General features: G+C 39.7%; 1 protein-coding gene across 15 annotated transcripts in view; it reads right to left on the reverse strand.

The window, feature by feature from the left end:
* The window catches only part of CDON (cell adhesion associated, oncogene regulated), a 103488-nt gene that overhangs the window by 66846 nt on the left and 12843 nt on the right, over positions 1 to 23799 (reverse strand). For 2 of the 15 annotated variants that reach the window (XM_005580110.5, XM_015435922.4), the window contains exons 2-3: positions 17718 to 17829; positions 15901 to 15996 (exon numbers count right to left, since the gene is read on the reverse strand). The exons of the other annotated variants lie outside the window; for them this stretch is intronic. The gene's annotated coding sequence lies outside the window, so the exon portion shown is untranslated. The remainder of the gene's footprint in view (positions 1 to 15900; positions 15997 to 17717; positions 17830 to 23799) is intronic. 15 annotated transcript variants of the gene reach the window in all.

The raw sequence follows: 23799 nt of genomic DNA on the forward strand, positions 1-23799 counted from the left end.
AATACAGAGGAAGGCACCTTAAGTACAGCTTTTAATAAATCAAATAGTATCTCCCAGAATCTGCTTACCTTCTCTATGCCAAGTACTCCAAAATCTAAAAGGTGCAAACTCAAGTTTCTCTAGCTCGCGGCTATCAGGTTATGAATCCGCTTTTCCAGTTTTTTCTTGCTGACCTCCTTTAAAAAGTGGGAGAGAGACTACCGGCATGACTCAACGGCAGAAGAGCCCAGCTGTGTGAAAACTTTTTTGGTTCATTTGAATTCTCACTTGGTTCAAGGGTAAGAACTGACACAACACTGGAAAGCAGTCAAGGCAAAGTAAACATTCAAATAACTTAACAGGAGACATTTTCCTGAGAGAACGACGACAAGAAGGATTGTGATTGTTTCTTCCTTTTGCCAAATCTTTCAGCTATTTATTTGTTAAAAAGTACTGAAACAAATTTCAGAGTCAACTTTAACCCTAGTGCATGACCTACTGAGTGACTGTATAGTTGTCCTTGAAAGTTTCACAGTTCATTACAGCTACCTAAATATTATCACACAGGAATCTTCTTTATTGAGTCTATCTTTCTATTGGGTTACTCTTTACATGCTCTCAGTTGATTTTGGAAGTTGGAAAGAACCTATGGCCAGAAAAGGCATTTACTAAATACGTGTTGGCTTGGTTTGTATTTATCCAAGGCAAGCCTGCTCAGTTTGTTAAAGAACTGTGATAATGACAACAAGGAGTTGGACTCTGCTGTTTTATGGAGTTGGGTAGCTTGACATTATAGTCAACAGCTAGTTACAGCACCCCAGGCCCAACCTCACAAATAAACATTACTGACCACACAAAGATTAGATATGTATGAATCACAGTATATCCATTAGTACTACTGGAAAATCTTTCAATGATATGTCATTTTCAAAACTACTATCTTTATCAAAAAAGAAACCCTTAACATTAGTATGATGGCTATTTAACTAGTAAGTTATTAGAAAACCAAATATATATGTAATTTATTCATGTGTGTGTGTATATGTACATGCAAATGCGTGTGTGTGTGTGTGTGTGTGTGTGTGTGTGTGTGTATTTAAGTTCCCCTACATTGCTCTGGCAAATAAACACAATTTTGTTTGACAAAGTTCACCATAACTAAACAAGGTTTCTGCCATCTTCTTATTCACAAGTCAGTGGCCTTAAAGTGTATGTCATTTTTCTCACCTATAGAAACTGACCTTGGCAAAGGGGACAATAACCCTAATTTCTTCTACATAGTTGTTATCCCATCCTCCTTACCTTTTCTTTCAATCTGGAAATAATGACCAGCAGAGAAAAAAATCCATGATAAGGATAACCATCCCACTCTATTCCACACATAACGTGGGCACATTACTTGCCAAAGGTGCTTAACCTCTGTTCTAGTGAACATAACATTCAAATCTCCTCGTGTAAAAATTAAAAACAGAACTCTGATTTAAATCATGTCAGATAGAATAGAATTCTGACTTAAACCACACTGCCTTTTTTTTTTTTTTCTTACTTCAGGGATTTTTTTTTTACTTCAGGTTTCATTTTGAATTTTTTTAAAGCACTCTATGTTGTCAGCATAATGCCTGGTGATATTTTAAACAAATTATTCAAGTTTTCTTCACATATTTTACATGTCAGTTTTACAAGAACTGCTAAATTTCTATACAAATACTCATCCAAAAAAAGTACACATTCAATATAGAATGTGCAGAAAATACATAAACATATAAAAAGGAAAGTAAACACGACAGTCCCGCCCCCTATAGAAAACAAGTCAATATTCTGATGCACTTCCTTCTCATCTTTTCCATATACGCGGTGTACTGTATTTACATAATTGTGGTAATACATGTTAGGGTTTTAAATGCTTTAATTTACTATTTAATGATCATTTTTCCTTATTAAAATTCTTTTTTTGTTATTTTTGAGATGGAATCTTGCTGTTGCCCAGGCTGCAGGGCAGTGGAGTGATCTCGGCTCGCTGCAGCCTCCACCTCCCAGGTTCAAGTGACTCTCTGCTTCAGCCTCCAGAGGAGCTGGGATTATAGGCGTGTGCCACCACGCCCGGTTAATTTTTGTATTTTTAGTAGAGATGGGGTTTCATCATGTTGGCCAGGTTGGTCTCGAACTCCTGGCCTTAAGTAATCCACCTGCCTCAGCCTCCCAAACTGCTAGGATTACAGGCATGAGCCACTGCCCCTGGCCCTTATTAAAATTCTTCATAAACAAACCATTTAACAGCTGCAGAGAATTTACTGCATGGATGTCTCGTATTTTAGTCTACTTAACCATTCTCTTTTGGATAGTTAGGCTACATTTTTATATATGGGGGCGTGTATGTATATATATATGTGTGTGTGTGTGTGTGTGTGTGTGTGTGTGTATATATGTGTGTGTGTGTATATATGTGTGTGTGTTACTTTTTTGCTATTCTAGATAATACTGCTATGAACATTTTGTCCATAAATCTTAAACCACTCTTCTAATTATGCCCTTAGGACATTTTTAGGAGTAGAATTATATTAGATCAAGGAATACAAACATTTTCAAGACTCTTAATACATATTGTCAAGTTGTGTTCCAAAAAGAGGCCCCCAATAGCCAACCCCATCCCTCACAACAAAAATCGGCACATGAAGGTAACTTCCCATCACTGGCAAATGGTTTAGATCCTCACACTGTGGTAAGCAAAGTGTGGATATAAATCATGACTTTGAGTAATGAACTAAAATACTTGCTAAGGCATAAAGTGACTTTCACTCTCTATTAGGGATTTTTTAAAACAATATTCTAAAGTTACATAAAAGTAACTGGAAAAAGAATGTAAGGCATGGACATTGCAGGCCATATTCATCAAACTTGGTCAATCCGTGAACGTCCAATGACGAAAAAACAATGTGGACACAAAACCTCTGCTTTTTACCCATAATCTATTATATAGTAGAATAAGGAGTTACTGTTGTTACACTGTGTGGTTTTAACTCATCAAACGTATTTCTCAAATTTATATGCAAAAACTGCTGACACCTTAAGGGAATATTTGCTGACATTCAAAACAGTAAATTGCCATTCATTTCAAAACCGTATTCTCCCTTTCCTACTGCTTTTCTTGTCCGTTTTATATATATATGTGTGTGTATATTAAATGTACATATATGTGTACATACACACACACATATATGTATATACACATATATACACACACATATACACACACATATATATGTGTGTATATATATGTACCCCTCCCTAATCTACTAGAGGTAATAAAATCAGTAAAGAGGTTAGAATTTGATTCCTTATGTGAAAAACAGAAGTGGTGGGCTCATCGAACCCAGTGGTCTCAAATGGAATTAGCACAACCACGAGAAAGTTCTTCCATCTCCTTCCCATCTTCATATAAAGCTAGTGGCCCACATAATTGCATTCTTTTCACTGACGAGCTGAGTGGGTGATTTGTCTGAGAAGATGCTTAGTGGTCACTTTGCTCTCAGGAAAGCGCCTGGCAGTAGTCTCTCCAGAGAAAGACTGTAGAACATGCATGCACACAAACACACAAAATGCAGCTACGTGTCGTAAAACCATTAACCCATCTACAAAGCAGGACAACTTGTTCCTCAATGCTGTAAAAATCTCTGGAGGCTCCCCAGTCTTGTGTGGCACAAGTACTGCTCCCAAAGTCCAAATGTCACTAAGTAACAGCTGGTGTTTCCTAAGTCACAGGGCTTTCTTTACGCCTTTCTCCCACATCCACATAGGAGGCAGTCTGTCCTATAAGCTCTACTTTATATGCCATTCCAAGCTTAGAGCATTTCTGTGGGCAGAGGGAAGCTAAAGGTATACCTCATCCTAGAATAAGAAAGGAAATACTTTCCTAATGTTTACTTAACTTATTGTTCAGGTTGTGAACTTATTGCTTTTATAACCCCTTTTCAACATGCTGCCAGAATAATCCTTTGGGAAAAGTCTTTCCTGAATTTCTAGATTTGATTACTTTGTTTTTGAAGCAACGCCTTTGCTTTCATAAGGATGATCAAGGCTGTCTTTCTGAATCATTCCTCTTCCTAGCCTCCTATTCCAAACTTTCTTGTAGTTTTCTTTCAAGCTTAGGAAATAACTGTGATTAATTTGTGAGCAAAAACTTGGCTTTGAGATCAGTATAGTTCCTCAAAATAAGAAATTATTTAAGTTAGATTCTGTTTTTTAAAAAGAATCTTATTCTGTATGAAACATGGTAATTTCCTTTTTTAAAACAATGATTGATCTCTATTTTCAAACAATCTATCTCAAAATATGCTATTGATCAACTAAGAAAAACTTATTTTCAGAACTACAAGGAAAAACAAAAACATGTCTACTTAAAAATTCTTGATTAAGTACTATCAAGATTAGTGCAGTCCAATTTCAATTATAGAAGTCAAATATAGTATTTTAACCCATTGGGCTACCTTGACCTTAACCACAGGCAACTTTAAATCTCCTGTCAGTTTTCTTCATTCTGAATATTTGACTGAGAAGTTAACATCATTTCCTACAGAAACTTCTCAAATAACTCTACTTTTCAAGTAAGCATTCATTCAATCAATCCATTTAATACACAGAACATCTACTTTTGGCAAGAACCTATAAGGGGTACAAAGATGCACCGAACTAAAGGACACTGCTCAATTGAGAAACAAGGGTATGAACATAATTATCTCCAGAAAAAAGAAAAAAGTCTTAAATGCAATAAGAGAGTAAAAAGTATTGAAAGAGTTCAAAATAGAGGAATTCATCTTTTATTCAGTAAATACTTGGTGCATGCTTACTATATACCAGGCACTGAGCTATCCTGGAAACTCAGCCATGAATAAAAGAGACATAGTGTCTCCCCGCATGAGGCTTACAATCAGGTGAGGAAAGGTGACAAGTAAGGAAGCAATTAAAATACAGACTCATCTAACATAGGAATGGCGCAGATAGCAACTTTTTGCTATAATGGCTCTTAGAAAGTTATTCCACTTTTTAAAAAACATAGCTTCGTTTTATTCAGTACAACAACTTTTTCAATCAGAAACTAAAGAAAAACACTCTAAAAAGTGATACTCTGATATTATAGCTTCAGGCAAAGCTGCACACACCAATTTATATAATACCACAGTTTTTAGACTTTACACCACGTCATGTAGAAAAAAGTGAATTGCATGCTATGTTTGGATGACCCCAAACGTTGTGCTTTGTGTTCAGATGCCAACTGAGGGGGAGGACAGTGGGCATTCTACTGATCTTCTGTGAGATTCCACTAATTAGTGAGATTCTTGTAATCTTCTGTCTGCAGTGTGTGTGCACCATTTCCGCGAGTTGTGAAACACTCTTGTGTTGAGCTTTTGTTTTGCCATAAGGTGATTTTAGGTGCTTTTATTTTCTAAGTGCAGTTTGAATGCGAGGTAACTACGAGCCTTAAGAAGACTTCCAGTGTCCAAAAACCCATTTCCTGACTCTACACCACCCGTGAAGGAATTCCTCACCATTCCTCTTTCACCAGCCTCAAGGCTTCTCTTCCTCCTTTCACAAGCATAATAAAATCAGTGCATTTTATTTAAGAACAAACTGGATTTATTTACTTTTAAAGTATCTTTTACCATCTCTACAAATGTGCTTTCACTGCTCCATTGATATGTTTTTCTGTCTGTGAAATCTGGCTATCTTGGATTGGGAAAGAACATATCATGACTCTTTCCATGAAAAGCAACGGACATGCTTTATACTAAAAGGCAGAATTTTTAGGAAACAAAGGTTTTCAGAGATTAAAGCAGTTACATGAGAAAGAGACAGGTGAGCAACAGAATAAAGCAAATACAGGTAGGTGCTCCAGGAAAAAGAGAAAGCTCACTTAGCCTAGATTTGGACTTGGAGAGGGGAAGACTTCTCAGAGGAAACAATGACCAGGTGAAATCAGATGGATACGTTTGGGGGATGCAGTAGAGGAAGCGAGGAAGAGAAGGAAGGAAGTATTCCAAGCAGAAAGAACAGTGTGTTTGCAGAATCAGAGTAAGGAAGTATGGGCTGGAGAACACAGTAAGAAGAGAAGGATAAGACACAGTGAGAGGAAAGCAATATAGGTGAGCAGAAACAAGAGTGGAAAGAACAATATAAATCATGTTAAAGTGTTTGGCTTTTATTCTGAGAGGAGGGTGTTAAAGGCTTTTAAGCAGGCAAGGACATGATCAGTCCCACACCTTTGAAAAACCACTGACACTGCAATGTGGAAAATGGCTGAGGATAAGAGAAGTTAGAAGGTTATCGTGAAAGATATGGGGACCTGTACTGGAGAAATATCATGGAATAAATTTGAAAGATTTTTCAAAAATTTGTAAGACACGGTCATATTTAAAAGATGTAAGAGGCCAGGAGCGGTGGCATACACCTATAATCCCAGCACTTTGGGAGGCCAAGGTGGGTAGATCACTTGAGCACAGAAATTCCAAGACCAGACTGGGCAACATATGGAGATCCCATCTCCACCAAAAATACAAAAAGTATCGAGGCGTAGTGGTGCACACCTGCAGTCTCAGCTACTAGGGAGGATGAGGTGGGAGGATCCCTTGAGCCCAGGAGGTTGAGACTGCAGTGAGCTATGATTGCACCACTGTACTCCAGCCTGGGTGACAGAGTGAGGCTCTGTGATCAACAGGACTTGGACAATGAATGAGTTGGACTGGAAAAGAATAGGACCTAGGACATCTTTGGAATCCATTCATCTATCCACTGCTCTGCTTCCCCACTGCTGTGACTATAAATAAGGAATCGAGGCTGCTGTCCGGAATTCTGACTTAGACAAGTGAGTGAGTGGATGATGTGCATTTACTGAGATGGGAAATGTGCAAGGAGCGGCAGGGTCTTCCGTGGGCTGCTGCCGCTGTTTGAGGTGGTGGAGGGAATGGAGAGCATCTGAAGGTGTGGAGATAACGAGATGAGCTGGATGTAAGTGGGTTCTAAGGAAGGTCGGGCAGGCAAGCAGAAAGAAGCCTGAAGCTCTTAAGAGAGATTTGGGTCGCAGATGACACTCTGGCAGGCAACAGCAGACACACGGAACTATGGCTTAGACTGAATCCCAAAACTACCATGCTTGAAGGGGTAGGAACTCCTCATTCAAAATAAACCACACTATCAATACTACTAATGAAAAAATTTTAAAACAAAAAAGGAAAAGACAGAAATGATATTCCAGGGATGGAGTCAAACACTCAGACTTTAAAAATGAGTTTCTTAATGTGATTTAATTTCACATTTCACACTGTTATACCTTTCCAAGGTACTACAGTATAGGGTAATCAGACACATTCCTTAACCGTTGACTCCTTCATGTTTTGATTCGGGACAGTCTTCATGCTGTCCACAGGGGGTCTCCCAAAATGAGAGTAACAGCTGGCATACATCTTCCACGATTCTACAGGAGGAAAGGAGAAGCAGAGTGCTACGAGTCTAGTCGCAACAAACATACTATCTAATAGCATGCTACTCTCTGGGGCTTATGGGGGTTTCTTTAGAAACTAAAGAATTTCTTAAAGCAGTCATGTGCAATTAACAATGATGTATCTTCTGACCTGCCACATAGCTCCCAGTCCATAGGAGGAACATATAAATCTTATCAAAGTAAAGCTGCAGGATCTCAGACACCAAGGCCCACTGTCAATCACTGGGAGCGCTCTCTTCCTGCCAGAACGAAGCCCCCTGGGTTTGAAACGCAGCTTTCCACAGTACTCACTTTATAAGCACTTATTAATGATCGTGCAATCATTCAGATCAACTTAAAAAAAAAGTTCACACCTACAGACTTCACAACCCTTCCCCCACTTCTCCCAAGTCTCAATCGAGTCAGCCAAGCATACAAACGATCCTGCTGCCTGCAAAAGCATTTCCTTTCACTGTGGACTGCCAAAAGTAGAGGAAGAAAATGGAAGTGACTTGGAGTTATGGCACCAAAAAGGCCAAATGAGCAAAGAAATAATCAACTCCACATGAGCCACTTCAGCTCCAACACAATGAAAAGGGCCCAGGACGAACCCCAGGAAAGGTCACTGAGATCAAGGGTCACACGCAGAAAAAGGCAACAGTGAGGGGCTGCCAGCTGCAACAGGAATCAATGTGGTCCTAATTACACCGAAGGAGAGGGGACAAGAGCTCAGTTAGGTTCTATTCACAATATTTGTGTTTTTTAAAAAAAGTCAAGTGTTCCTGTTCCACTCTCTTTCTAAGAGACTATTTCTTCCTGCCACTAGAGCACAGGAAGCCAAGAATTGTGAAGATAATCCTGGCATCCACAGTGGCTTGTACAGGAGCATTATAAATATTTAAAAGCATTGCTGCATACAAATGGTGAAATTCTAAAAAGCACTGTGAGAGAGATCATTAAAAAAACAAAATACAGAAAATTTCAAGGGGATTATTTTGCAAGTCCCATGGAGTCAGCACTTGCCACAAATCCAGCATTTGGTAGATTTTCAAGTTTGTCACTGGAATTGGCTTCCTGGGAAAAAATAACCGTTATGGTAACCACAAAACAAATGCTAAAAGCTAAGTTTGCTAAGAACTAGCTATTGCAAAGATGCAGACACACATCTGACTAACTTCTGATGGAGGATGAGGAGGAGGAATATGGACACATTTGACTAACTTCTGATGGAGGATGAGGAGGAGGAATATGGACACATTTGACTAACTTCTGATGAGGATGAGGAGGAGGAATATGGACACATTTGACTACTGATGAGGATGAGGAGGAGGAATATGGACACATTTGACTAACTTCTGATGAGGATGAGGAGGAGGAATATGGACACATTTGAAAAAGAGCTCCCTACAGGTGTTAGGTAATGTAACTAACGGAGTTGTTAACAGGTCCAGCGCTTTGCTTAGACCTGACTGACTGATGCACTGGGCTAACCTAAGTACAAGTTTCCCCAGCAGTTACAAAAGACTCACCCTCATGGGGTTTGGCTTAGATTCCATTTTAATAACAAGGAAAAACTCCTCAAGGAGAAACTCATTTCCATGAAGTACATTATTCAAATACACACAGTCAACATTGAAAAGGCAGATAAGAAAAAACAGAAATCTTGGAAAAGGATCTTTGCTGCAAATAAACTTGAATCAATGCTGGCTGAACACTGGGTCTCTGCCACAATGACTTTTACATTATCTTACTGTCAGGTTATGAGTTTCCTAGAGACCTAGAACGTATTAATACTAGTTTCCAAGTACCTTATTCCATCTTTAAACTTGGCCACATACAATAATGGAAGAAATCTAGATTTCTTATAAGCCCCTGCTTGGTTCAAACTGGTAATGGGAATTAGGTCAGACACAGCTTCATCAAAGCTGTCATCCTACCATGGAAGAGAGGCTGTGCATTGATAAAGGGGTTCTTCAAGCACATTCATAAGCTGATGTACAAGTCAATCACGGATTACTATGTAGTTAGTACGTAACTGGCACCAATTGACTGATAAGTCCAAAATTAAGTAAAAACAGACATTGGCCTATGCCAGGAAAACTTGCACCCTCGAAAACTTTAAATCAGTGTCAGGCAGTTAAAACCAAAGTAACCATCAGGATACAATGCTCTGATGAACTAGAAAATAGAAAAACAAATCAATTAGGATCACAATATCTTTGTAAACATAACACGACGCAGCATGAAGTTTTAATCCAATTAGAAAAGCCCGAGAAGTGGCCTTTGGCATCAGGTCCAGCCTATCAAAAATAAAGCAAAGTTTGTTGGAACAACTCTGCTAGGCCACATATGCATGAAGCAGCAGCGGCTGGATTGTAACATAACACTGGCAGGATGGTCAAAGAAAATTCACAGACACTGATACAGAAAAAGTACATACACACACACATAAATACACACATGTATACATACTACCAAAAAACACAGCCGCAGATAGAACCAACCTGGAACACAGAAAAACGTATTCCAATGATGCCTCTCTGTGCAAAACGTAATCCCTTATTAATGAATTACGTTTCATTCATTCAATGTAATGAATACATTGCAGGCCATAGTCATCAAACTTTGTCAATCCGTGAACTTCCAATGAAGTTCGTTAATCCCTAATTAATTATTTTCAGTATCAATGTATAAAGCAGGCATGAATATCATTCTCATTATGATTACATCTGATTTTTAAACACATATAGTCTTAACTCCAACATTATGACCCAATTTATTCATTAATGACTATTTCCAAAAAATCAAGAACATCAAACACTTTCTTTCTTTAATGTACCACAACCAATAAAGGTAATTCCAAAAGAATTCCAATTTTTTTTGCACAATAACAGCAGCACGAGAGTAAATATGCAGTTTCCCAAGGTGACTGACTTCTTTAAAGAAACAATTCTCATGTATAAGTCTTGGCATAGTTCTTAAAGCTTCTGTATTATACTATACTCATATTTCATAGTTACACAATAACAGACCTTATGTTTACAGAATACACTTCCACCTGTATATATCCTTGTAGGCCTCCCTCTTCCTGAAGGACTTGTCATTGTTGACTTCTGTGCACAACATGAGGGTTTCTTTTGTTTTCAGTGAGTTTTCTTAAAACGTACAACTTTACTCATATTTTTTTGAGACAGGGTCTCGCTCTGCTGCCCGGACTGGAGTGCAGTGGTGTAATCATGGCTCACTGCAACCTCTGCCTTCCGGGCTCAAGTGATCCTCTCACCTCAACCTCCCAAGTGGCTGGGACCACAGGTGCAAGCAATCACAGCTGGCTAATTCTTCTACTTTTTGTAGAGACAGGGTCTCTCATGTTGCCCAAGCTGGGCTCAAACTCCTGGCCTCAATCGATCTGCCTGCCTCAGCCTCCCAAAGTGCTGGGATTACAGGCATGTGAGCCACCACAACCAGCCTACAACTTTATTCTTTATGTAACATCATGTAAACTAATTTGGGTCTGAGGATTATAAGAATGCTGGGGGATGGATCCTTACCTTAATTTTTTAAAATCTCTTCATTCAACCCATTTTCTTTCTTTTCTTTTCTTTTTTTTTTTTTGGAAGATGGAGTCTCTCTCTGTTGCCCAGGCTGGAGTACAGTGACACAATTATGGCTAACTGCAGTCTTGACCTCCCTGGGCTCAGCTGATCCTCCCACCTCAGCCTCCCGAGTAGCTGGGACCACAGGCGTGCACCACCACACTCGGCTACTTTTTGTATTTTTAGGAGAGACGGGTTTCACCATCTTGGCCAGGCTGGTCTTGAACTTCTGATCTCAAGTGATCTGCCCGTCTTAGCCTCCCAAAGTGCTAGGATTACAGGTGTGACCCACTGCACCCGGCCCATTCAACCCATTTTCTAAGGACAGATGGAGTGGGGTGGGAATCTACAACCTAAAACTGCAAAGAGCAGCTTTTCATTCATTTATGCAGCAAAACATACTGAGCTCCTATATTCAAGGTAGTTAGGGAAAAAATATGGGTGGGGGGATAAAGTAGAATAAAATAACAGAGACCTTGACCTCATTTCTTAAAACACTCAATCTCTGACATCTTTAACTCTTGTATAGCAATTAATAAGCAATTGAATTTTAAATTTTTTTGGTATAAAAAAGTTTCAAAACATGACAGGATCCCTAATTTTTTAAAACAGTATGTTGAAAACAAAATTATTAGTTGGTGGTCTAAATGGATTCATCTCCTTTTCCTAGAGAATGTTAGGCAGAACATTTACTAACTTAGTATGGCTTAGGTCCTGTCTGCAAAGGGAAAAAAAACTCCACAGTTTTTTCCAGCTTTAGAATTCTATGACAATATTTACAACTGCTGTGTGTAAACGAAAAAACATACAAACACTTAAAAGTTTATCTTACACTATAGTTTTGCCTCATCTATGGCAGCCTCCAAAAATGACTGCACTAAGAGGAAAGGAGGGAAAAAACTGCAAAGATGTCCAAAATCAACAAAATGTCAGCTCCAAACATTTAAGTTCATCACTTCAGTTTGCAAGCAAAAAAGAGTGTTCATGTTCACTCAAAAAAACAAAAAGCTAAGTTGAAAAGAAAAAAAAACAAACAGTAGAAGACGTGAAGTTCACAGTTTCATTCTAAGAACCTGGAGAGGGGGGCCTTTCACTTTATATTTGAGTAAAGAATTTGGAGAAATTTCCCTAGCCAACTTTACTTTGTGAACGTCACGGCCACTGTCAAACAGTCAGTGAGGTATCCGTAGAATTCTGGTGACTGTCAGAAACACGTATACAGTAGAAGAGATAGGTCTTCTGAAGACTCAGTATTTATCTCAAAAAAAGAATCTCGGGCTGGACATGGTGGCTCACGCCTGCAATCCCAGCACTTTGGGAGGCCGAGGCAGGAGGATCACTTGAGGTCAGGAGTTCGAGACCAGCCTGGCCAACACGGTGAAAACCTGTGTCTACTAAAAATACAAAATTTAGCTGGGTGTGGTGATGGGCACCTGTAATCCCAGCTACTCGCGAGGCTGAGGCAGGAGAATCGCTTGAACCCAGGAGGCAGAGATTGCAGTGAGCCGAGACTGTCCCACTGCACTCCAGCCAGGCAACAAGAGTGAAACTCCATCTTCAAAAAAAAAAAAAAAGAATCTCTGGTTATGAACAAAAGAGCATTTCCAATTTGAAAACTATTTAGTTACAAAGTGTTCCAAGAACTTACGTTTTAAGATGTTTCATAACTCCACATAATCATCTTTTTCTCTTCCCAGTTTCCCTGCCAACCTAAGTAAGTACCTCAGGAGTAAAGGATCAGATGGCAAATGTAAGTATTCCAAAACAGAAGAAATGATTTTGTTGACTTAAATTACCTTCTGTGCTTGAACAGCCTCAGGGTACAAATAAAACATACTACTAATTAAAAGAACCAATAGTAGTACTAATAAAACATCTACAAAGCAGTTTTTATATAGACAGAGGCTTTTAGGTACTTGCCTCCTAACCTCAGCACATGGAACAATGAATGTGCCCCTAAAACGAAGTGAACTATTTCCACTTCTGTTGGAGAAGAATAGTCAACTTAAGTCCATGGCTGGAGAGAGAGAACCCTACTTGATATTGAGGCATCATAAAAACTTGGGCATAAATCTTACAGATGAAGAAACATCTAGCATGAGAAACAGCACAGAAGCCATTTCTCAAGATAGATAACTGTACATAGGTCATTGTACTCAATGGAAATCACAGCAATGGTTCCCAAACTTTGGGATTTCAATAAACAGAAAATTTACAAACAAAATACCTGTATGTCCTATGTAAGCTTTCCAAAATCTGCCCTGAAAACATTTTTTAAAAATTAGTAACTGCCATCTACTATTGGTATTTCATTAGAAAACAAAGTAGTAAGCAAGAAGTAATTTCAGTATAAATGCAGCTTATGACTTTTGGTTAGCTGTTTCTCATTTTACTCCAGACGAATATAAAATCTTTATTAGAGATCATGCTGGTTCAAAGATCAGTGTCAAAAAACAACTAATCTAGAGACTTAACGTTTTCACTGTCTTAAATCAGTAGGATTATGCTACAACTGCTCAACACCACACATTTGGCTCTGAAACAGGCTGAGTCATCTGTATGCACAGGTATTCCACAGCTCTTCATCCTCAGTGTCAGCGACAGTCTCCCTAAAGCAGCATTATCACTCTTCTCAGCAGTGACAGGTTTCTGCCACTCAAAAAGACCCAATGTGTCCCAGAGTCCCATCCCTGTCTTCATGATTAAGCTTCCCCTCCAAAATAAGCCGAACTCTTAGACCTTGCTGGGAAGCTGATGTCTCAGAGGCAGGACCCTCATCATAAGCAGCCCTGCATTCCACCCAAACCCCCCCATCGCCCCCTCGCTCTCTCAGCACACTGCTCCCCAATGTCACGTTTTAAAACTGTTTTCCTTTCACACTCATGGCCTTCATTTTCATTTTAATCTGATTTCTTGTGTGTAAAAAGCATAGACAAGGAAGAGTCATGAAGGGACAGAGCAGATGATCCTACCTGACTCACTATACTCAAAAATAAATAAATAAGTAAAAGAGTGAGACTAGTTTATTCACAGGTCACATAAATGCAAAAAACATCTTTGGGAACAGGGGTCTGGGGATATATGGGAAATCCTTGTACCTTCCACTCAGTTTTGCCGCGTATCTAAAATTGCTCTAAAAATAATTGTTTAAAACATTTCTAGAGGAACTAGATGAACCACTAGTTTGTCAGTTCCATGAGAAAAGGGACCTTGTCTATTTTGCTCATCACTGTACAGATACCACCACCTTGCACGAAATGAGTGCTTAGTAAATTGTGATAAATGAAAGAACTTCCACTGTGAGAAACCCAGCAATGTTTTCTGGGAATTATGAAGTTACTTAACCACACCGACTTATGTTTTACTACAACAATTTTTAAAAAGTGATTATAGGATATATAATTTAAAATAGGTACTAAAGTCAAGGCAACTAACCAAGAGCATGGTGCAGCGCTACAGTAAAAACATGGGCAGGCTGGGCACGGTGGCTCACGCCTGTAATCCCGGCACTTTAGGAGGCCGAGGCAGGCGGATCACGAGGTCAGGAGTTCGAGATCAACCTGACCAACATGGTGAAAACCTGTCTCCAATAAAAATACAAAAATTAGCCAGGCGTGGTGGTGCATGCCTATAATCCCAGCTACTCAGGAGGCTGAGGCAGAAGAATCGCTTGAACCTAGGAGGCAGAGGAGGTTGCAGTGAGCCAAGATCGTGCCACTGCACTCCAGCCTGGGCGACAGGGTGAGACTCTGTTAAAAAAAAAAAAAAAAAAAGGCAAAAATTAAAATAGTTTAAAAAAAGGGTCCCTTTAAACCTAAGGGAAAAAGACCACAAACACCACCAAAGGCACTATTACTTTGTTCACAAATAGAAATGACTTGGTGGGCTGCAAAACATTTATTATGATCTTAAAAGCTCTAAAAGGCGTATGACCAACTGTGGGTAAATGGAAATCTCTACATTTAGGATGCTCTAAGGATCTGTAGCCAAAACAAACACAACAGACTCTCTTCACACACTTTTGACACACCCAGGCATTACTGGCTAAACTACCCGTTTTTTATTGTACATAGGCTTCCTGAAACATATGAACTTCTGTATAGTAAAAATCACGTAATAGCAAACTATGTTAAAATAAAATTCTACCACATAACGCTAGTACTAAACAGGGTAACTTCTTAGGATACATTTTAAGCAGATTTTAACAGTATTGGACAAACGAACTAGGTCAAACCACAAATAGTTTCATAAATCTTCTTAAAACCATCAGGTCAATCTATCCCGCCTCTTGCCAACACTTTTTAAGTCTTAAATTTGGTAAACATCTTAAGGAAAATCAAATACACTTTTTAAACAATCTGCCACAATGCTAATTTAACCTGCACATACATGTGAGGTTAATCCAGTTCGCATGTGAGTTATTCCCTGTCAATATCAGGCAGTATCAATTTGCTGATTTTTTGTTTTTGTTTTTGTTTTTGAGACAGAGTTTCATTCTTGTTCCCTAAGCTGAAGTGCAATGGCGTGATCTCGGCTCACCGCAACTTCCACCTCCCAGGTTCAAGCAATTCTCCTGCCTCAGTCTCCCGAGTAGCTGGAATTACAGGCATGTGCCGCCACGCCCAGCTAATTTTGTATTTTTAGTAGAAACGGTGTTTCTCCATGTTGGTCAGGCTGGTCTCAAACTCCCGACCTTAGGTGATCTGCCTGCCTCAGCCTCCCAAAGTGCTGGGATTACAGGTGTGAGCCACTGCGCCCAGCCAATTTGCTGATTTATTTACATAAATTCATCTTCATAAGCAATTATAAAATTAGGATTTTAAAATATTGTACCAGTATTTAAATCAGAGCTACCTGAGAAAGACTGAACTGTTTTGAGTCGATAGCACTCATTTTTCTGCCTCAGCACAGCAGAGCTATGCCACATTCCCAGGGGTAATTGTGGGTCACCTGTAAGTGATAAGAAGATGGGACACATGCAGTATGAAAAATCTTGCCAAATAATTCTGATACTCTAATCCACCCCCACCTCTTGCTTCCACAAAGCAGACAATAATTGGTTTGTGCAAAAACATATATATATGCATCTTATTAAACATCTGTTTTATGAGATTATTCAAAGAATAACAGCTACCAATTATTAGGTTTATAACTACTAATTATTAACTTTACGGTTCAAAGATTTTATTTTTTTTTTTTATTTATTTATTTTTTTTTTTTGAGACGGAGTCTCGCTCTGTCGCCCAGGCTGGAGTGCAGTGGCCGGATCTCAGCTCACTGCAAGCTCCGCCTCCCGGGTTCACGCCATTCTCCTGCCTCAGCCTCCCGAGTAGCTGGGACTACAGGCGCCCACCACCTCGCCCGGCTATTTTTTTGTATTTTTTTAGTAGAGACGGGGTTTCACCGTGTTAGCCAGGATGGTCTCGATCTCCTGACCTCGTGATCCACCCGTCTCGGCCTCCCAAAGTGCTGGGATTACAGGCTTGAGCCACCGCGCCCGGCCCAAAGATTTTATTTATTTATTTATTTATTTATTTATTTATTTATTTATTTGAGACAGGAGTCTCATTCTGCCTCCCAGGCTGGAGTGCAATGGCACAATGTTGGTTCACTGCAACCTCCACCTCCCCGGTTCAAGCGATTCTCCTGCCTCAGCCTCCTAAGTAGCTGGGATTACAGGCGCACGCTGCCATGCCCAGCTTCTTTTTTTGTATTTTAGTAGAGACCGGGTTTCACCATGTTGCCAAGACTCGTCTGGAACTCCTGAGCTTGGGCAATCCACCTGCCGTGGCTTCCCAAAGTGCTATGACTTCAGGCGTGAGCCATCTCACCTGGCCAATTTTACATATATTATTGAGGCAGGAGAATCGGGTCTGGAGGCAGGGAACCTATGGCTGTTTCACACAGACTTCCTAGAGCTAAATTGAAAGGAAAACCCTAACTTTCCACACCTAAGTAACAAAAGGACCAGAGGCTACTCCCTTTGACCTTTTCTGCATGGCAGGTGGGAAACTGGCTGTCAGCAACAAATCAGACTGATTTCGGGCTGAGTCTTCATTTGCACAGAAGTATAACTGTGTGAAAAGCAACCAATCAGATGTTTGCACAGAAGTGTTACCTTTGTAACTGCACTTTGGCCTCTGGTTGGCTCCTTCCTGCAACCAATCAGACCGATTGCGGGCTACCACTTAACTTACATGAGATGAGCATGAAGTGGCCAACGGGAAACTTCTAGGGGATATTTGAACCCAAGAAGATTCTGTATCCGGGCCCTTGAGCCACTGCTTGGCCCACTCCCGCACTGTGGAGTGTACTTTTGTTTGCAATAAATCCTCACTTTCGTTCTTTTGTTGCTTCCTTCTTTCTTTGCTTTGCTGGGCGTTTTGTCTGATCCTTTGTTCAAAATGCCAAGAACCTGGACAACTTGCAGTCACGACCCTCTACCAGTGACACTGTTACCAATCCTCAAACAAACTTAAGGATAGGTATTATTTCCATTTTACAAATGAGAACACAAAGAACACTCAGCCTCCCCAAGGGACCACAGCATATAAAGACAGGGGTGAGGTTTGCACCCAGGGCAATCCCAGGCCTAAGCCTTCCCGCTCCATACACAGCTTCCTAAATAAAAGAAAGGCCTTGAGTACACAGTTGCGCTTACATCCACTCACTTCAGTGCGAATCGATGGCCACGTCTCATTCTGGAAGATTCTCAAACCTACCAGGTTTTAGTTCTTTTTCTCTATTTAATCTGCAGATGGATTTCAGGAGGTATGAAATTCACTGAAAAAAAAGGTCATTGTGGTTATGCATTGCCGATAAATAAATTATGGTGATAATCTGATCCAGCAAAGTCTGGAACATCAACCAAAGACAGGTCCCAAAATTTCAGTGCCCAATTGCATTTGCATTTTTGGATCACAGAGATGACATCTGAAGGTCACATGACATTATAGAATGCTGTACAAACAAAGTTTGACACAGGTGAAAAGAAAAGTGGGAGATTTATCTTGTAGCTCATGGCAGCATGGGTGTGTCAAACTTGAAAAGCACAACACAGGAGACGACCTTACACAAAGCAGGAACACACATATTGCACAGATCCCATGTTAATATGGTTCATCAACAAAAAGTAAATATTAACACAAAACAAAAAGTTTTCATTGAATGGGTTTTCATCATACTTCGGTATTATACATTGGAGTGTACTTTTACACCTGGCTGCCCTGCAAAATAATGGATTGTTAAAAATAAATTCACTCTTAACAGACTACAGTAAGATCTGGCAATGACACTGCTGGATATATATCCAAAAGAAAAGAAATCAGTATAATATATCAAAGGGTATCTGCATCTCCACGTTTATCGCAGCACTATTCACAATTGCCAAAATATGGAATCAACCTAAGTGTCCATCAATGGATGAATGCATAAAGAAAATGTAGTATACACACAAAATGGAATACTATTCAGCTATAAAAGGAATGAAATCTTGCCATTTGCAAAAACACGGATGGCACCAGAGGACATTAGGATAAGCGAAACAAGCCTGGCACAGAAAGACAAATTTCACATGTTCTCATTCATATGTGGGAGCTAAAAACTTTTTAAAATTGAACTCAGGGGGACAGAGAATAGAATGATGGTTACCAGAGGCTCAGAAGGGCAGCAGGGAGGTGGGGATAAAGTGGGGATGGCTAATGGGTACAAAAATAATCAGAAGAATGAATAAAATCTAGCATTCAATGGTAAACAGGGTGACAATAGTTAACAATAATTTATTGTATATTTTTAAATAACTAAAAGAGTGGAATTGAAATGTTCCCAACACAAAGAAAACCTAATTACCCTGATGTGATCATTACACATTGTATGCCTTCACCAAAACGTTACATGTACTACATAAACACATACAACTATTATGTACCTATAATAATTTTTTTTTTTTTTTTTTTTGAGACGGAGTCTTGCTCCATTGCCCAGGCTGGAGCCAGTATTTACTTTGGAAATTTGTTTTAGTTTTATAAGATGTTTCCATTTAGTTTATTTTATACATAATTATATGAGATTAAAAGTAAGAATTATTTAATCAACATTAAGATTTTATAGTAATTTTTCCTTTTCAAAAAAGTCACAAATTCAGCTGGGCACAGTGGCTCACCCCTATAATCCCAGCACTTTGGGAGGCCGAGGTGGGCAGATCTCCTGAGGTTGGGAGTTTGAGACCAGCCTGACCGACATGGAGAAACCCTGTCTCTACTAGAAATACAAAATTAGCCAGGCATGGTGGCACATGCCTGTAATCCCAGCTACTTGGGAAGCTGAAGTAGGAGAATTGCTTAAACCCAGGAGGCAGAGGTTGCAGTGAGCCGGGATCACACCACTGCACTCCAGCCTGGGCAAGAAGAGCGAAACTCCATGTCAGGAAAAAAAAAAAGTCACACATTCAAGGTTGAGTGCTAGCCCCTTTTTAGCAAAATACAGGATATTATCATCTCAATTAAGACATATTCACTGAAATGGCGTTGTAACTAGCCAAACACATAGCTGTTTCCTCGATCACACATCTTCACAAATCTGGACTAAGAATGGTGTTGGGATGGTAGGATAAGAATTGAAGTTTCAAATACAAGATTCCCATTCCCTAGAATCAAAAAAGCTGTAAGAATCTTATAAATGCTACCCTAGCTATGAAGACCATTACCCTAACAAAACTCCATAAATGCAATGCAATAAACTTATCCTCTATTTTAGGGGACCCACATAGACATGGTAAAGTCCAGGCATTTCTAGAGCTGTGGTACAATGTTTCCTCCCGCATTCATGTTCAATATTGCTACCAAAATTACTGTGCTGCTTGGAAAACCTGTAGTCCAGTGACAAAAACTCAGTAATCTCTCCAATCTGTAGGGTCAAAGAAAAGGATGAGATTCTCAAGACTTATCTAAATCATAGTTTTTAAAAATATTTAAGAAAAGCATGTACTTTCTGAAGCACTGTTACTGTCACTGCTGCAGACAGAAAGGGAAAAGCCAGCTGAAAAGGGATGATGGTGGCCCCTTGTCATTTTCCGATTCTACAACGCCTTCTGGCTCCAGTTTTTTGGATCCCCCTCCATTACTAAATCCCAACCTTCGATGGCCACTTGAGGTCAACTTCTACTGTACCTATCCTGGCCAGCTAGAAACAAAACAGGGGAGTGTCTGGGTGAAGCTGACAGTGTGCACACGGGTCTATCTCCAGGCAAATCTCTGCTCTGGTGACCCCACTTCTACTCTATTTCTTTTAGTGAGGCACTTTGAGGATAGTACTTTATTGGTGGTTTTTAATACTACCAATCACAGTTAAGTGTTTATCTGCTCCAACCATATGTAAGCCCAAAAGAAAAGTAGGAAACCTGAAAGAACAGATGTGACAATCATGCTCAGTATTTAAGTATACATTTAAAAATTCTAGGAAGTACTGGGATTTCCCACCGATGACAACACTCACACTTGTGGGGGAAAACTATTACTAGAAAAGTTAGCAAAGGATTCCAACAATAGCTATCCCCTTACTTTTAGCTATCCCTTGCTTCATACCGAGCCTAGTAAGGCTCGGTATGAAGTACATCTCTTATAAAAATCAATGTTATTTACCTGGTATTAAACTGAAGAATGTTTAGTTTACATTAAGCTTGAGGAGATGGAGGGGGAAAGGGAGAGTAACAAAATTGAAAATTTAAAGCAAGAAAATCAAGACGGTGTTCAGTTGCTTGAGGATATTAGAATTTACCCAAACTTTTACCATCACATATTACAGCACTCCCCAACTGCTCTCTTTCCTAGGAGCCATGTCCTCACTAACCCAAACACATACAATGAATTGTAGTTATTCCCACGTCAAGAGCTCCTTAAATTTTAATCCTACTCATTTTACTTTGATTTGACAGTCTCTAAGTAAGCTATATCACAATAATATCACATTTGTCAATAAAAGCACTCCATCTCAAACAGAACAACAACAGGAACAGCAACAGCAACTGCTCACATGCAATAAGTACCTAGCAAGTGCCAATCACTAGCCCAAGTTATTGTGTCCTCACTTTGCCTGTAAAGACTAAATGTGATGATCCCATAGCCCCATGGACCACCATATACAGATGGGGAAATCAAGGCACAGAGGGGTCACATCACTAGAATATAGTGGAGCCTGGCTTTGACCCCAGGCCTCTGACTCCAGGACCTATCCTACTCTAAACTGCTATAATACACTGCTCAAAAATGCCTAGGTTAAAGCTCCCATGTATGTAACACAAATTCATTCTAAATTCAATCATTTCATTAATCTACAAATTCCACATGCTAAATTTATGTAAAATAAGGATGTGGATGTCTTTCAGTCCCACATCTACTTCCAAAGAGTAGTACATGAATGACATAAATGATAAAAATCAAGAAATGGTCCTCAGCTGTCGTGGTGGCTCCTGCCTGCAATCCCAGTACTTTGGGAGGCTGAGGCAGGTGGATCCCTTGAGGTCAGAAGTTCGAGACCAGCCTGGCCAACATGGAGAAACCTCGTCTCTACTAAAAATACAAAAATTAGCCAGGCATGGTGGCACACACCTGTAGTCCCAGCTACTCTAATTGGGAGGCTGAGGCATGAGAATCGCTTGTGCCCTGGGAGGCGGAGGTTGCACTGAGCCAAGATGGCACCACTATACTCTAGCCTGTGCAACAGAGTGAGACTCTGTCTCAAAAAAAAAAAAGAGAAAAGAAATGGTCTTCAGTTGGACTCAACAGTGTTTGCAGACGAATGATTTACAGTGTTGCCAAGAACATTTGGCACATTCCCATCACACATTGTATTAATCTGTTGGTAATGGGAATGAGATAAGGAACAATCTAGCAAAGAGGTCAGCAGCAACATTCAATGCCCCAGATATGCTATTACAATCATCCAAATCATTAAATCATCCAAATATAGTTAGAAGGCAAAGGTCAAAAATCCCTTAAGTTAAAGCCAAAGACTTCCAAATAATTCAATTTCATTAGAGAATGAAGAGGAAAATTTCCTAGAGGTTAAAAAAATTCTACTATCGTAAAGAATATATAGCATCAAAGAAACCCATGTTAAGAAAGATATTAAGATATGAAGCAGGTTCTCTAAAATTTCAACAATTTCTTTATTTTTTTTTTTCTTTTTGAGATGGAGTTTCGCTCTAGTTGCCCAGGTTGGAGTACAATGGTGCAATCTCGGCTCACTGCCACCTATGCCTCCCAGGTTCAAGCGATTCTTCTACCTCAGCCTCCCAAATAGGTGGGATTACAGGCATGCACCGCCACACCCAGCTAATTTTGTATTTTTAGTACAGACGGGGTTTCTCCATGTTGGTCAGGCTGGTCTCGAACTCCCAACCTCAGGTGATCCGCCCGCCTCGGCCTTCCAAAATTCTGGGATTACAGGCGTGAGCCACCGCGCCTGGCCCAATCTAATTCTTTAAAAGCCAAGTTAACCTGCAGATCTGAAAACATTATTATTTTTAAGCCATTTAATTATAACCTAAAAAACAGCACACAAATTAATGCATATTGCTCACTATGGATAGAAACATTACAGACAGTTTCTACTGGGCAATTAGACATCTGAACAAGTAGTCTTTCTTGTTCAATTTTTCTCTTTTCAAATTAAAAAAAAGAAAAACTTACAGACAAGCATCATCAATCATTAAGAGGGCCTGGTTCTGATATTATATGAGCTCTGTCAACCTTAATGAAATTGCTTGACAGATCGTAGATAAGTAATGACTTGCTTAGGTTAAGCAAGGCCAGAGTTTTCCTTCTGTAGTATATACATCTCCAGAGTGAAAATAAACAGCCTCACACCTCGTCCTGGGAGCTGCACTCCCCTGCTATTACAACTCAGTCTTCATTTCAACAGACGAGGAGGAACCTTTGGCTTTAAGAACATCTATTTTTCTTTCCTTCCTTCTCAATATGGTCATCAGAAGTCATCAAAACCATTTTTAAACTATCTCATTAAACAGTTAATAATTATTTGAATCTACACCAAAATAACACCAATTAGCTATCATTAAACGCCAAAACATTTGTTTTGGCCTGCATTACACAGTGATATAAAACAAAACAGAAATAGTTAACAACTGACAGAAGCAATACTAAAGGAATCACTTAAAACTGCAAAGCTTGAATTCATGTTGTAACATATCCAAGAAATTGAAAAATTTTGTTTCAATACCATCGGTCACATTTTGGCCACAGGGGCACCACGGAACAACAGTTAAAATAAGAAAAACAGCATCCCTATTCAGATTTTGTATTCATTCTATAACCAAGACACAAATAATGAACTAAAACATCCTCCTTGGTAACTTCTTTACATATAATTGGAAAGGGCTTTCATACTTCATATTCAGCCAGGATATACTGTTAAAAGAATTTCTAAGCATCCAAGGATTCTGCCTGCTCTAAAGAAAAGTGTTAAAAAGCAAGGATCGGCCGGGCGCGGTGGCTCAAGCCTGTAATCCCAGCACTTTGGGAGGCCGAGACGGGCGGATCACGAGGTCGGAAGATCGAGACCATCCTGGCTAACACGGTGAAACCCCGTCTCTACTAAAAAAATACAAAAAACTAGCCGGGCGAGGTGGTGGGCGCCTGTAGTCCCAGCTACTCGGGAGGCTGAGGCAGGAGAATGGCGTGAACCCGGGAGGCGGAGCTTGCAGTGAGCTGAGATCCGGCCACTGCACTCCAGCCT

The sequence above is a fragment of the Macaca fascicularis genome, chromosome 14 (assembly GCF_037993035.2).
Source record: "Macaca fascicularis isolate 582-1 chromosome 14, T2T-MFA8v1.1".
NCBI classification, from domain to species: Eukaryota; Metazoa; Chordata; class Mammalia; order Primates; family Cercopithecidae; genus Macaca; species Macaca fascicularis.